General features: G+C 42.0%; 1 protein-coding gene across 1 annotated transcript in view; it reads right to left on the bottom strand.

The window, feature by feature from the left end:
* The window catches only part of MEIS1 (Meis homeobox 1), a 203,214-nt gene that overhangs the window by 129,471 nt on the left and 60,034 nt on the right, over positions 1-13,709 (bottom strand). The gene's annotated exons all lie outside the window — the stretch shown is intronic.

Consider the following 13,709-nt stretch of genomic DNA (forward strand, 5'->3'; position numbering starts at 1 on the left):
ATGTGGGGTGTGAAAGCCTGGGCATGTCCCTGGACTCCTCTCTTTTTTCTGCTTTGAGTTATCTTTAGATGACCAGACACTCAGGTCTGGCCTCTAGGAGGGCCATCTGAGATGCCAATAATAAGGACAACAAAAAGCAGAGAATTTCACAGTGGATAAATTTAAAATATGAGTTAAAAGCAGAACCGTTTCAGAGCAGTGGTTAAGGTCCTCCATCATCAAATGGTGTCACAAGAGCATTCTGGCCAATTACTGACAATTTTTAAGAGAGTATTTTTCTTTCCCTCTAATCTTACATAATGCCTTTCATATGTAATACCTTGAGCATATGCAGTATGCAAAACACTCTACCAACTGTACACAGACAGAAATCATTTCACCATTAAACACAGCCATGGCCAGGGCTGCAGGATGGTGACCAGATGGTCTGAGCACAGCACAGGCTGCAAGACTAAAGAGCAGGGGGAACATTTTAGCTGGGGCAAACCCAGGCTCTTATGAAAAGCACCATGTGGTTTTTAATGTTCACAGAGTGAAGACAGGACCTCTGATTTTAAGATACTACCCCCCAAGATGTAAATTATCCAGAAAGGCATCCTTCATGCCATGAAGTTTCAGCCCATCACTCACGTATATTATTTTAGCGCTCACAAGTTATATAGGGCATATTATAAATCTCCAATTATCTCTGGCATGTGCACAGTTGACTTTTATTTTTGATGATGTTAATTTTTAATCTTTTTTCTTTTCTAAGGGTATCGCTAAGGACATGGGGAAACAATTTAGGAGATAAAAAAAAAAAAGAGGAAAGATTTGAGCCAAATGCTTTCTTACAGGAAACATTTATTTGCACTTGAGTGTCTCATCTAACAAAGTTCCCCCATATTTTCCCACAACAGACAGGAACTTGTCTGCATTAGCATTTTAAGAAATGAATCCTAAAGACCAGCAAGTGTCAATACGCTGTCACAAGTGGGATTGATGGCTCTTAACAGAGCTCTTCTCACATGAGTGCAAATGACTGTCTTTTAGTTCATCACAGACATTTTGGTCAACACAAACTTTTCTTATTTTCACATGGCCTTTAAAATCCTTACAAAAGCCAAACAGAGGGGTTGGTCCTGTCCTACTGCAATTAGTGGCAAAATTTCTCTTTGCCTGATGGAGAGAAAATGAGGACCTAATTACGAGCAAATGGAATATTGTAATTTTCTGTAACCTGATCTTGCAGATCACATCACAAATATAAAGCTTAAAAGGTGAGCTAGAGGGAATTTATAGAGAATTACAAATTAAAAAAATAATTCACACACTCTATGTGATCTATTCTGGATATGTACTGGGCAAAAAGAGCTGGTTTTGATCTGAATATTTAGTGCTGCAAACATCTGCTAGCCTTATTACAAAATTGCACTTTGGTTGTCATAATTAGCAACCACATGATGCTGTTCTACATGTGATATTCACAAAATCAGAAAAAGATGGGGTAGTGGAAGCACTCAACATAATTTCTGGATGTTATATACTACTAGTGTGTGACTCTCTTAGCTTCCCCATCCTCTCCTGACACAGAGGGGATCCCTTTTTCTTTCTTTCTTTCCTTTCCTTTTTTTTTTTTTTATTAACCAAAGTGACAGCTTAGTTACAGATTTTCTTTTAGTGCAGATTGCCACTGGTAATGTCACCAGCTTGAACAGGAGTGGTGCTGCCTCATGATGACTGAAGGAAATCTGAAAACCTCTCCCACTCTCAGGCTTAAGAAGACAAATCCAGACATGCAGCAAAGATGACAACAGCAAAGTTCAACTAATAGTGCAAAGCTGCAAGCTTCAGTCTGGCTATGCTTGGCCACGGAACAGAAGACTCCAGGATTACAGTCACAGGCAGTAACTTAATTCAGATAATTAACCATCCATAAACCTCCCAACAAGAACATGTGCAAAGTCAACGACAGAGTTCAGGGGTACTGGAGCCTGCCAGAAGTGGGGGAGAGCAGGAGGGTAAAGAAAAAAACAGGTTTGGGGTTTTTTTTGTTTCAAATATGTTACTGTCAGGACACGGTAAACCCAAGGAATGTCAGGCATCTTTTGTGAAAAATAAAGTAACAACAAGGACCCATTAATATTGTCTCCTGACTCTCCCCTCCTGCAGCCACACTTAACAAATCAACCTTTTCAGACCAAAAATGCCACAAACCAAAGAAACTTCTGACAGCTATTTCATTTTGGGTGCCCCTTCTCCCAGGGCATCAGCTCCTTCCCAGCTAAACCAGCCATGAACAAGAGGAGTTCACAAGACACCAATACATTAGTTTTGCAACACAAATCTGGATGTGGTAGCCCTTCACCACTTCCCCATTGTTGGATTCTCCAGGTGCCACTTCCAGCAGCACTGCAGACCTTTTGGCATCAGATCCAACCTCTCCCCAGCACCTCCAGCAGAGCAGCCCAATCTCAGCCTTTCTACCCCCAGGGAAGGACTGGATCCTCAGGGCAAGCAGAGGGTTGGCTATAAAACCAGGGGGCTTTGCTGTGCAGATGTTTCTCTGTGGCTGGCAAATGCACTCATGATGCTTGGCCTCGTTTGATTCAGCTCCCAAACAGGGCATCTAAGCTGTGGAGAGCAACAGCCTTGCAGTCATCAAATTTGGCTTGGCTTGGGCTTTGTCACTGATGTCACACCTAACGCTACTGTCTGTTTCCCTGCTTTTCTCAGTGGCAAAGTATTTAGATCTTTTCCACTTCATATTCTTTCCTTGCTCTTGCTTCTCACTGTGAAAGCCTGACAGAAAAACCAAACAGGTGAGCTACTTAGATTGATCTTACAAAGACAGCACCTCTGGCTAGAGAAGTCACATCCCTGAATTCCAAAACTTACCAAGTGGGACATAATTTGGGGGAAGTATCCCTGTGTGACGCTCTTGCTCCTACATTCCTTCCAGATGTCGTGGGTCCCCACAGCAGATGAGACACTGGGTTAGATTTTTAGCTTTGAGCCCGTATGGCTTTTCTTATGTTCTTTTTTGAACCTAGGAATCAGATATTAGCCTCTTTATAGTGGGAAAGCTCTCTGTAGTGAACCATATGAAATTGAGACGAGTGTTGTCCCTGAGGAATCATCCACACCATCTGTTGGAGACAGGATTATGTTTCCTTAAACCCAACCTTTACAGATGTGTCTCCTACAGCGGTGATTCCACACAGTTACTGAATATTCTGCTCCAGCACTTAACTGGTTTTGGTATGTGGAAGTTCTGTAATATCTCATCTAAATCTCCTTTACTGCAAATTAAGCTGATTATTTCTATTCCTTCTCTTAACAGATATGGACTAAAATCTCATTGCCCTCTCCTTTCTACTAACCTTGCAGAGAGCAAAAGACTGTCACCACTCCCTTGCTAGCTTAGAAGAATCACATACTATCAACTTTCCCGGTAATTTCATCCCAGTATTATAGAAAACTTAAATCTTCTTCTCTCCAGAGCAAGCCGTGCTCTTTCTGCCTCTGCAAGAGGCAATAGGGCAGGCTCTGAATTGTCTGCTAGAAAATGGCAGAGTCCATAAAGCGGGCAGGATGCCCAGGGAGGATTTATGGCCGAGGCACTCAAGAGCTGTGTTGTCTGAGTGTTTCTCTTGGAAAGCTCCTCTCTCCCTTACCCCTGCCCCACGGCATCACTGCCTTTTCTCCAGCAGGGTAAGGATGGCAATTAGCCTTTTTCAGGAGGAGTGCTGGAGACTACTAGAAGCAGAAGGGAAAACAAACATAAAATAAAACCCAGGCAAGAGGGTAATATTTCCATCATCAAAGCTGACATACTGCACTGCGAATCCTTTGAGCAGCAGAAACCTGATGTGCAAACCCTGCTGAAAGAGAAATCTTTGTATGAGCCTTTCTCGCAGGATAATTTTAGACTTTGGCACTTCTTTTCACAAGGACAATTTTAAATCTGGAATTTTTAACAGACATCCAGGGCCATTAGGTCATGGAATACGACTTCTTCTGAAACGGAGGCCAATGAATTTCACCTACATACCTCTACAAACACTTTTGCAGGGAGAAGTTTGTTCACAAGTGGGAGTCTCTGTAGGAAGAACTATATGGTTAGGAAGACAGCCAGGATACCAGGAAACCCAGCTCTTTGAACTGCTGGACTTGGACACCAACAGAAGAGTGCTCAGAAGACTATGTGTCCTTCCCTCCCCATCTCATTTGTACCATCCTCCTGGACGAAGCCACCAGTACTCACTTCTCCAAGCTAGACCTGGGCAGATCCCTCTGGGACCTTCCAACAAACAGAAACTCCTCAGCCCTAGTGCCTAGTGTTGCTGGATGGGCACTGGAGCATATTTTCTGCTTGGAGACAGAGAGAATTTTGCTATAAAGGAAAGATGACAAGAAAAGAGGAAGAAGACTGTGATAAAGCTGACACATCCCTTTGATAAATTTATTACGAATTTCTGCTTCTCCCTTCTTCTAAACAAGGACTGAAAATGCTTGGGTTTATTTTTCTCATGAAAACTCACACCAAGATATTTACTCCAGGAAAAGATAGAATGACAGAATGAGACAGGAGACCCTGAATGTATTTTGAATGCTCCAGCATATTTGGATTTGAATAGTTTTCTCTCTTCTTTACAATAAAACTACCTTTATTGTGCCTTTTCTGTTCAGCTCCCCAAGCAAACAACATAGGAACTGCCACAGCTCTAGTGCTGCTGCTTAGGAAGGACATGCCAGTTGAAGAGTTGGTTTTCTTTTAAAAACTCCCTTTTCCAGAGAGCATTTCTTTTCCAAGGCTTTGGAAGTGCTAGTGAGACAAGGCACAGTGCCATCAGAGAGGCAGAGTATCTAAGCATAAGCACAAATAGTGGAAAGCTGCATAGCCTTTCTATGCATTTCTGTACCTTCCCAATTCTCTCCTCAGTTTCCCTGTATCTGGTGAGACAAGTCTCTCCCAGCTCTCCTCCTTCACCACTCTGCTTTCCATCTCCCTTTGGAGACCATCAGCTTTGTGGCTCCTTTGTGAGATGCTTTGATTTTGACGATTGGTAACACTGCCTGGGAAGCTGGGAGTGGAGTGGGAAAGAGGGATTGATCTACACAGCTGTGCAGTCCATCCAGAAGATACTGGGTTGGTAACTCATCACTGAAGTCTTTCAGTGAAAATCACTTCATAATATCAAAGTATAAACCCCTGCCACACGTCAAAGAAATTTATTGGCCAAAGCAACACGCACGAGTATTTTTATGCTTGAATAGTGATGCTTCTGAAGGGCTAAATAAATGTTCAAGTATAATCACAGTTCATGTGTTGATGAAAAAGAAGATATCATAGAACTCAAAACAAACCAGCAGAACAATAAAACCCAACAAAAACTTCAGTTCTGCCTCCCTCCCCCGCAAGGTTAAAATCTCTTCAAATCAAGAGAGACCGCACGGGCAGACAACTATGGGAGGCTTTACATTGATGTTTTCTCTCTTTGAAAAGGCTTTAAATGCTTTTCTCATGTTTTCACAAAAGCTTTTACATTTTCCAGGGGTTCTCTTTCTGTCTGAATGCCACCGCTAGCAAAGGAAAGGAAATTCTTCATGTCCTTTTGTTGAGACTACGTCAAGGGCTTCATGAGAAAATTCCACGTGCATGGAGCCCTGCATGGGCTCCTTTAGATGGCAGGGAGGGAAAATCAATCCCAGCCAAGGAAAGGAACAGATGTTTCATTCATGGCTGTACCAACAAAGTGATATTAATCAATAATGAGATCCATTCTTTACCCCCCAGAGCTGACTGCCTGGCTCAGCTGGGCTGAATCCAAGGGGATTCTGCCACTCATGCAAGTGGACACGGAGCTGGTCCTGAAGTGGCAGCCACAGCAGCCAGGCTGGCTTCCTACCAGCCTGTGCTGATAAATGGCATCCAGCCTTACCTGGACATCCCTGACTAGTCAGACTAGTGTTTATTACATTTAGCATCACAGCTGGCTTAAAGGGAGCTCACCATTAACCAGTGCTTTGATGTCCATCCCCAACATGCTTTTTTAAAGATTATCAGGTCATTGGGGGCCATGTCCTGCAGAGGACATTCCCCAGAAGTTGCATGGACCCATCCAAAGCTCCTCTTACATCTGAGCTGCAGTTGGTGAAAGCAGAGAGAGAAGATGAGTGGAAAAAAAGTCAGTAGTTGGGAAATGGAAAGGAAGGGAAGGATTAAATGAAAAGCTCTGCCAGTATGTAGCCACGGGGAGCTAATTCACCATTAGCAGATCAACTTGAGTGAGGACTGAGTTTAAAGGGTCAGAGAGGAGCAGACAGCTGGCACTCAGCTGGTGATGCTCCTGTGGGGTGTGCTACTCCAGCGTCACTTATAAACAGCACCAGGATATATTCTGGATTTTTTTTCTTTTTTGAAGTGACTTGTACAGGAATTTTTTCCTCATCACATGTAAAAGCTGTTCCAATTCCTTGAAGTAAGAGACTTGGCAAGTCAATTAGAGGGAAAGTAGGATTGCTGAAGCATATGAATGAATTTTAACAACATGCAAGTGTAAATTTTATTGCCAACAGTAGATGCACATTGGAATTTGAAGGGGGGAAGAAATCGTGACAAAGTGGCAAAATACAGTTGTTTTTCTTTATCTACAGAGAATGCTGTGGTTTCATCTGCAAATGAATCATTTTGTTGTGATTTATTCACTCTGTAAATTGATCTGATTTATTTTCCCAGGGGTTTTGAGAGATTTTTTTAGTAAAGCAAGTTATCAAGCTGGCTTACAACCAGAGGCAACATAATTGCACCAAAATGTTTGACCAAGATCAAGTTAGGGTGTCACTTGCCAGAACATTTTGGCAACAAAACAGAATAAAATCCAAGAATACAAGAACATAAACAAAAAAGCAAACAACTCCCAAAACAACTGATAGATAGATGTAGATGTAGACATAGATGTAGATATATAGATACATACATGTAAAAACAAGAAAGAAAAAGAAAAAAAATCCTAGAATTTAGACAAACCAAACACAGATCTGCCAGTTGTTAAAGGAGCCTTTAAAGGAATACCCTCCCTTGGAGCACTCTGTTCCAGGGCACTATAGTATCAGCTTTGCCAGAGCAATTAAATTGTTTAATAATCAAACCTGGATCTCATTTATACATCACATGAACATTGTAAAACAGAATGTATGGAAAGCGTGCAGTACAATAAGATGTGGTTTATTTCATATCACAAGTTTGCTGATAATTAGATAGTTCATATCACAGGAAAATATGTCAACACCTACCAAACAGAATAAATACAGCCAGCAGATTTACCAGCTTCAATTGTTTTCCTACTCTCTCAGTCTTTATTTTTTTTAACTTTCCATCCCACTGAGAACATGGAAATTGCTCCAAATCCAGATCTCAAAACCTAGTGGAAAGATCCTCCAATTAACTCAGGAGCTCCTGTACCTGGCTGCAGAAGAAAGCTTCCCAAAGATGTCCTGGTTCTACTTAAACCTACATACAGAATCTATCATTTTGGCCATTTAAAACTAGAGGTGGTCCTGCTCCAGACACAAACAACTTTTCTCAGGAGTTTCCAGCATTTTGCTTCCTTTCTTATGCTTGTGGCAAACAAACTGGATACGGAGGGTTTTCAGCATCACTGCCACAAGAAAGATGCAAAATTTAGCTGTCTGTCCTCTGCCTAGGAAGTACTCGCTTCAAAACATCCACCACACCAGATGAAACCCATGCAGCCAAACACAGCTCTACAAACCACCTCCCATTATCAGAAACATTTTTGTTATGAAGCAGCTTTCATTCTCAGCGCAGAGGAATGGGCCAAGGCTCGATTTTCTGCCACAGAAGAATTGATTTGGATAATGTGGCCACATCTCCTGGCAGGAGAGGTCTCAAAGTTTATTTTAGCAGCAAGTGGAACACCTCCCACTTAGAAAGTTAGTGTTCCTGCAGCAGGTTGGAAAGAGTTTACAATAGGCTTTGATGCCTTTGCTCAGTCACATTTCCTCTTCCAGGATTTGTAGGGAAGAGGGGGAGGGAGAAAAGAGAATAGGTTCCAAACCCTTTACTATCTCTTCTGAGCTTGTTGTCTTTTGTAAGCCACAAAGAACAGATTTTCTTTTGTAAATCCTTAGTAATTAAATGAGTACTTCACTGGCTATATTCTTCAATGGTCTTGTTTCCTAGGTTTTGCCTTTGACAGTCATATTTTGCAAAGGCTGCTAAGATGACTAGGCACCTTACCCTACTTAACACTAAACCAATTGATGCCCGTGCACACTGCATGAAGGAGGAAAAGTTTCATTAATGGCACTTCATTAAAGAACTGTGCTGGAAAGCCCTAAATGTGACCGAACCAACCAAAATCCAGAGCGAGCTGTCTATTAGGAAAGCAACAAAGACAGTTTCGGAAACTGAACTCTGGCTCCACTGCAGCGGATTAGGAAGAGTGATGGGATTAGTGTTTAATGACCTGGGGCAAGAGACAAAGGGAATTTCGACAAAGAGGCTTAGATATGGAAGAATTAACACTCTCTATCCCAGCCATGCCTCTGATGACTTCCAGCATTCTTTCCTGGCTCTGCTGAAGTCTGGGGAGGGGAGGGGAAAGAAAAAAAAAAAAGACTAGTGGGGCTTTAATACCTCCTTATCCTTTTCTTATCACAGTTCTTTCTCTTTTTAAAGAAAGAAAAGATCTTTTAGTTTTTCTTAATCAATGCAATAAGCAGAGATGCTAAGGGCTCGTGCCTCAGCACACTGCAGATGATTGCATCCCCAGCCACATATTCATGAGGGATACTTGATGGTGGATGTTACAGACCTCTCTCTTTCTATATATATTTTATGCATCCCCATATTTATATATATACACATAAATATACTTAGGCAGATAAAGCACAGAATTTTAAAATTACTTTGCAGAGAATTTGCCTGCAATTGCATGGACTTGGGAAATACTCCTTGATTTGAGGTTGTCTTGCATAATGGGGAGCAGGGTGAAACAGGCAGGCATTTGCTCATAGAGTTAACCACAGGCTTTCCCAAAATGACATGATTCAGGGCAGAACGTTGCATTAATTATTGGTGAGGTCCAGAAGCCTGCCTTTGCATACAGAAGGTGTAACTCCATTGAAGGAACTGTTGATTAACTTCATCATAAGGGACAGAGAATGCTGACTAAGCAGGAATTGTTTAGCAGGGAAAACCTCTTGAAGCTAAAAACAATTTACTAAATAAAGAAAGTCCAATAACAAGGCTGATACCTCTCAACTATGATACTGAGGCTTTAACATATTTGAGCCCTGAGCAGCACTCCAGTCTCTGACCCTTTGGGCACTAATGTCAAGGAGATATTGCTTAAATAAATACACAGCAAGCCCCAAACACCCATGAGGAATGAGTTTAGGGGGACTTCTCCTGAGAAGTAATGTGCTCCTACTCTTCTCCAGGAGCCTTTCCAGCCCACTGAGCCAAGGCAAGCACCTGCACTTCTCTGAACCAGGGCCCTTTATAGCTGCTGGTCTGTGTTTCACAGAGGGTGAACCACCCTACAACTGTGCAAAATTTCCCTGCACTGTAAATAAACCAACTCAACATGTAGTTGTTATTTTTAATTTAATTTTTTTTTTCCTAAATCAACCCAAAGCGCTCACAGAAAAAGCTAGGTATTCATTTCACATGTTAGCCAATATGAAATGCTCCCAGAGCAGCTTTAGACTCCAAGGTATTATTTAACCAGTGTGGTTTAGTAGGACAATGGCAGCCCCCTGCCGTAATCCATTCAGGGGCAATACCATCAGTCAGTGTGAAATTAAATACATTACAGGGTAAGAGCTTAATGCGTTTTATAGGCAGTTGTTCATCCACATCAAACTTTAGCTTTTAAAATCCTAACATTTGATCCCACAACAGGAACCATGGCTCGAGAATGAGATTGGCACATTTGCACTGCCAGCAGGGCAGGAAAAGCAGAGCATAGTATTTAGTGGGAAATGCAATTGCCTGAGAGGGGAAAATGCTTGGATTGAGAGCTCTGCAGAGCCACTTCACTTGTAATACATACACAGGATTGGAAAGAGTAAATACAAACCCAGCTCTGGCTGGCTATGGGTCATTAGAATCAGTATTTCCTACCACTGTGTATATGGGCTTCACTAATATAATAATAACAACAACAATAACTACAAGAGGGTTGGTTTTTTTCAGAATCCATACAGATTCTAGTTCTAAAAACATACACAGGTATGGAAAGATGGTAAATAAAATGTCTATGAGTTATTAGAATGTCTATGGGCTGGATGTCTATGAGTTATTAGAATCAGTGTTTCCTACCATGTTGCATGTTGGTTTCACTCATATACCTGTACATATTAAAAAATTATAATAATGGGGTTTTTTGAATTCATCCATACAAGTTTTGGTTCTATAAACTGTTATAAGTACAATCCTTAAGTCCCCATGGATTTTGGTGGGACTGCTTGCTTGAGCAGGGGCTATTCCCATATTGGAGCCCACTAACTCATGCCTTTTTGCTGGCTAAGTGCTTTTCCTTTACCCAGCTGGCATGGGAGCTGTGCCCATAAGTGCTCTAAAACCCAAATGCTCTGTCTTCCCTTTGCCACACAGCCATCCTAATGCAAAAATAGTTTGCAAGAGAGAGGTACAGAAACCACCAAACAGAGGAGCCTGTTATACTCTGCTCTCTGTTACACTTGCTTAACGCGGGAGTAAATTCCATTTGTTTCAGCCGAGTTACTCCGGATATAAATAGGGGTAAGTGAGATCAGAGCTAGGTCCTTAGAGAGCCCTCTGCCTTCTGTGATGCTGCTTCTTGAAACGAAGCACTGATAAGCCCCAGTGGTAAAAAAAAATTATTATTTAAAATATCTCCAGAGCTATCTGTTGCCCAAAATGGCTTTTAACTGTTGAAAGAACATCAAACATTTAAAAACGCATAATCTGCTCTCAGCACCGGCGCACAGTGCCAGGAATATTCGTCAGCCTTATGTTTTTGGATCGTATGTCACAGCGGATTATCTGACACTCCATGAACATTGCCTGCTTCCTCCAGTTGCGGCCACAAAACTTGTTCTCAGGCATGTCACTGGATGCTGCAAGCACCGTGAAGTGGACTCTGCCTTCACAGAAAGGTTATTGTATCTCCCCAGCCTGTGAGCAAAACTACCCCTTCTATCCTGATAATGCCTTCCCCCTTTGAACAGCAAGACCCAAGAGGAACTTTGAAATGAGTTTTCTTTGGTGATGAACGTTTGGATAACACTTTAAAATGTTCCAGGGCTCCAGATGCTCTTTATCCAGTGTTGTGAGTTGAGAGCCATAAGCTCCACACCTAAAGAAAGGCTTTGTTGCCTGGGGTGAGTGGGTGGGGAACTCTTTAGGCTCCGAGGGGGTCAGTAAAGCTGCAAGGCGAGCACTGCAGCTGACTCTGAAGACAATGGAGGAAGGGGAAAAAAAAAAAAGGATCCAGGGAAATCAAAAGAAGAATTGAATTTGTTTGCAGACTCACATCTAGCTAAATGTTGATGAGAAAGGAAAGTCTGGGATCCTCCTTGGCAAAACATTTCAGCTAGTCAGAAATATTTTAATTCACAAAAAAAGGTCTTATTTATTTTTAGTATCCCCTCCTGATGCCAAGATTAGTCTTTTAGAATATACTCCTTTGGTCTCTACCTTTCCTTTCAATTGTGCCTTACGTGCTTTTCTGGGAAAAGTGGGAATCATGGAAGAGCCAAGATGAGGAAAACCTCTCTGCCACACAGCCACCTGCCTCTTCTCTGGCATGATTCCTCCTCTCTTTCCATTCTTTCCTGCCCTTCATTCTGCACAGTTATTAAACCACCTAAGGCTCAGTCCATTCCCAACCTTGAAGCTCTGGAGGCATGGGAAACTCAGCTCTGGCTGAGGCACAGGTCTGACAAAAACCTGAGAGTTAACCCCTTGGCCAACCTTATCTTGCTGCATGGCAGGAAGGAACCCACGTTCTGACCCTCTATGTCTGTTTTCCAGGATGTGGGACTAAACTCTTAAATTTTCTTCCCTTAAAGTACATTTTGCCAACTACCAAGAAGTCCAGATTTGGTGTCTGGAATTTCAACAGGGTGGATCAACACTGGCCACTGGTCATTAGCAGCACAGAGGCTCAGGCAATCGCTGTCAAGGTTCTGGAAATGCAGCTTATTTGCAATTTTTTCAATTAAATGTGATAATTAAAAACTTTTAAGAAATCAGAAAGAACAACTAACATATTCTAAGGTAACCACTTTTTTTTTTGTCTCTGCAAGCAGGAAAAATAAGCTCTCCCAAACCTATTTAATAATAAAACCTTCAAATATGGAACGTATCTACTGGGGAAAAAAGAGACACCAAAAATTAATTGGCAATATTATCTCCAGCTCTACCACACTTTTGTCTCTAATACCTGAAATGCTTGATCATCCAGCACAATTTCTAATGCAAGAGAAACCTGCAAGTGCCATCAAAGTCGACTTTTTCTCAGCTGCAGGTTCCAACACTGAGAAATTCCTGGGAGGAGGGAAATGGCCTCAGGCTTTCACACCAACTCCCCTGCCTCCCACCCCAAATTACCATCCCACTCTTAACCTTGCCCCCTCAGCATTTCTGGGTGGGTCCTGAAAATACACACATATTTCTTTGCCACTCCTTGTCTCAGCTGAAACCCAGGGCTGTCTACCATGACCTCACCCCGACACACAGGTGCACCTCAGGGCTTTTTGGGAAAACCTATATTTCTCACAAAACAGGTGTCTGTGCCTGCAGAAGGGTAAGTGGAAATGCACCACGGAGTGATCTGGGTTTTCCAGACCCAGCAACATTATTTTTTCCCCACAGTTTTGCTTGTTGATATCCTGACAGCATCTTTTCAATGAATAGGACTATTCAGAGCTCTTCAGTAAGTGCTTTCAAGTCATCAGAGAGCAAGTCCTCTCCAATCCCAAGCCATCCTCATCCCCAGTAAGTTTCAGTAGCTTTGGGTTTGGATACAAGCCTCAAAGCATAATCCAGAGAGTCAGAAATGGGAGGACAAGTAAAAAAACCCATCATCTTTATCACTGTGATGCTGGGGACTGTGGCTCCTGATTTTAGACCCTGACACACAATATACCTTACACACATTTTATGCTGGGACTGTGTCAGCAGCACAAGGCTTCTGCCTGACTTGGTATAGAGGGGACCAGACTCATGTCTGTTAAGTAAAGAAATAACAAAATTATTCTGGCTTTCCAGTGGTGAAACTGAGAAGGTGATGCAGCCCCGAATTAAACCTGGCAAAAAACCACAAAGCTTGGTTTTCTCAGACATGGAGAACAGAAGAGGTGACATGACCCCATCTCTTTGTGCTTTGCCTCCTTAAAAAAACCCCAACAACACCACAAAACCACCCCAAAACAAACAAACAAAAAAACCCCAAAACAACCAAAAAACCTAACCCCAAAAAAACCCAAAATAAACCAACCAAACAAAAGTGAGAAAAAAACTTTTGTGGTTTGTCCATCAACAAGTAATAGTAAAAGGCTGACCTGCTTTCAAGATATTTCTGATCAAATTTTTGGTATCTTCTTAAACCTGGAAATCCCAGTTGTGGGGTTAAACTATTTCCTACCCAGAAAAAACTCACACCTCTGAAATTTCTTCTGTTCTTTACTTCTCTCTAGCTGAAGAATTACCT

The sequence above is a fragment of the Lichenostomus cassidix genome, chromosome 3 (assembly GCF_008360975.1).
Source record: "Lichenostomus cassidix isolate B80296 chromosome 3, HeHo_3.0, whole genome shotgun sequence".
NCBI classification, from domain to species: Eukaryota; Metazoa; Chordata; class Aves; order Passeriformes; family Meliphagidae; genus Lichenostomus; species Lichenostomus cassidix.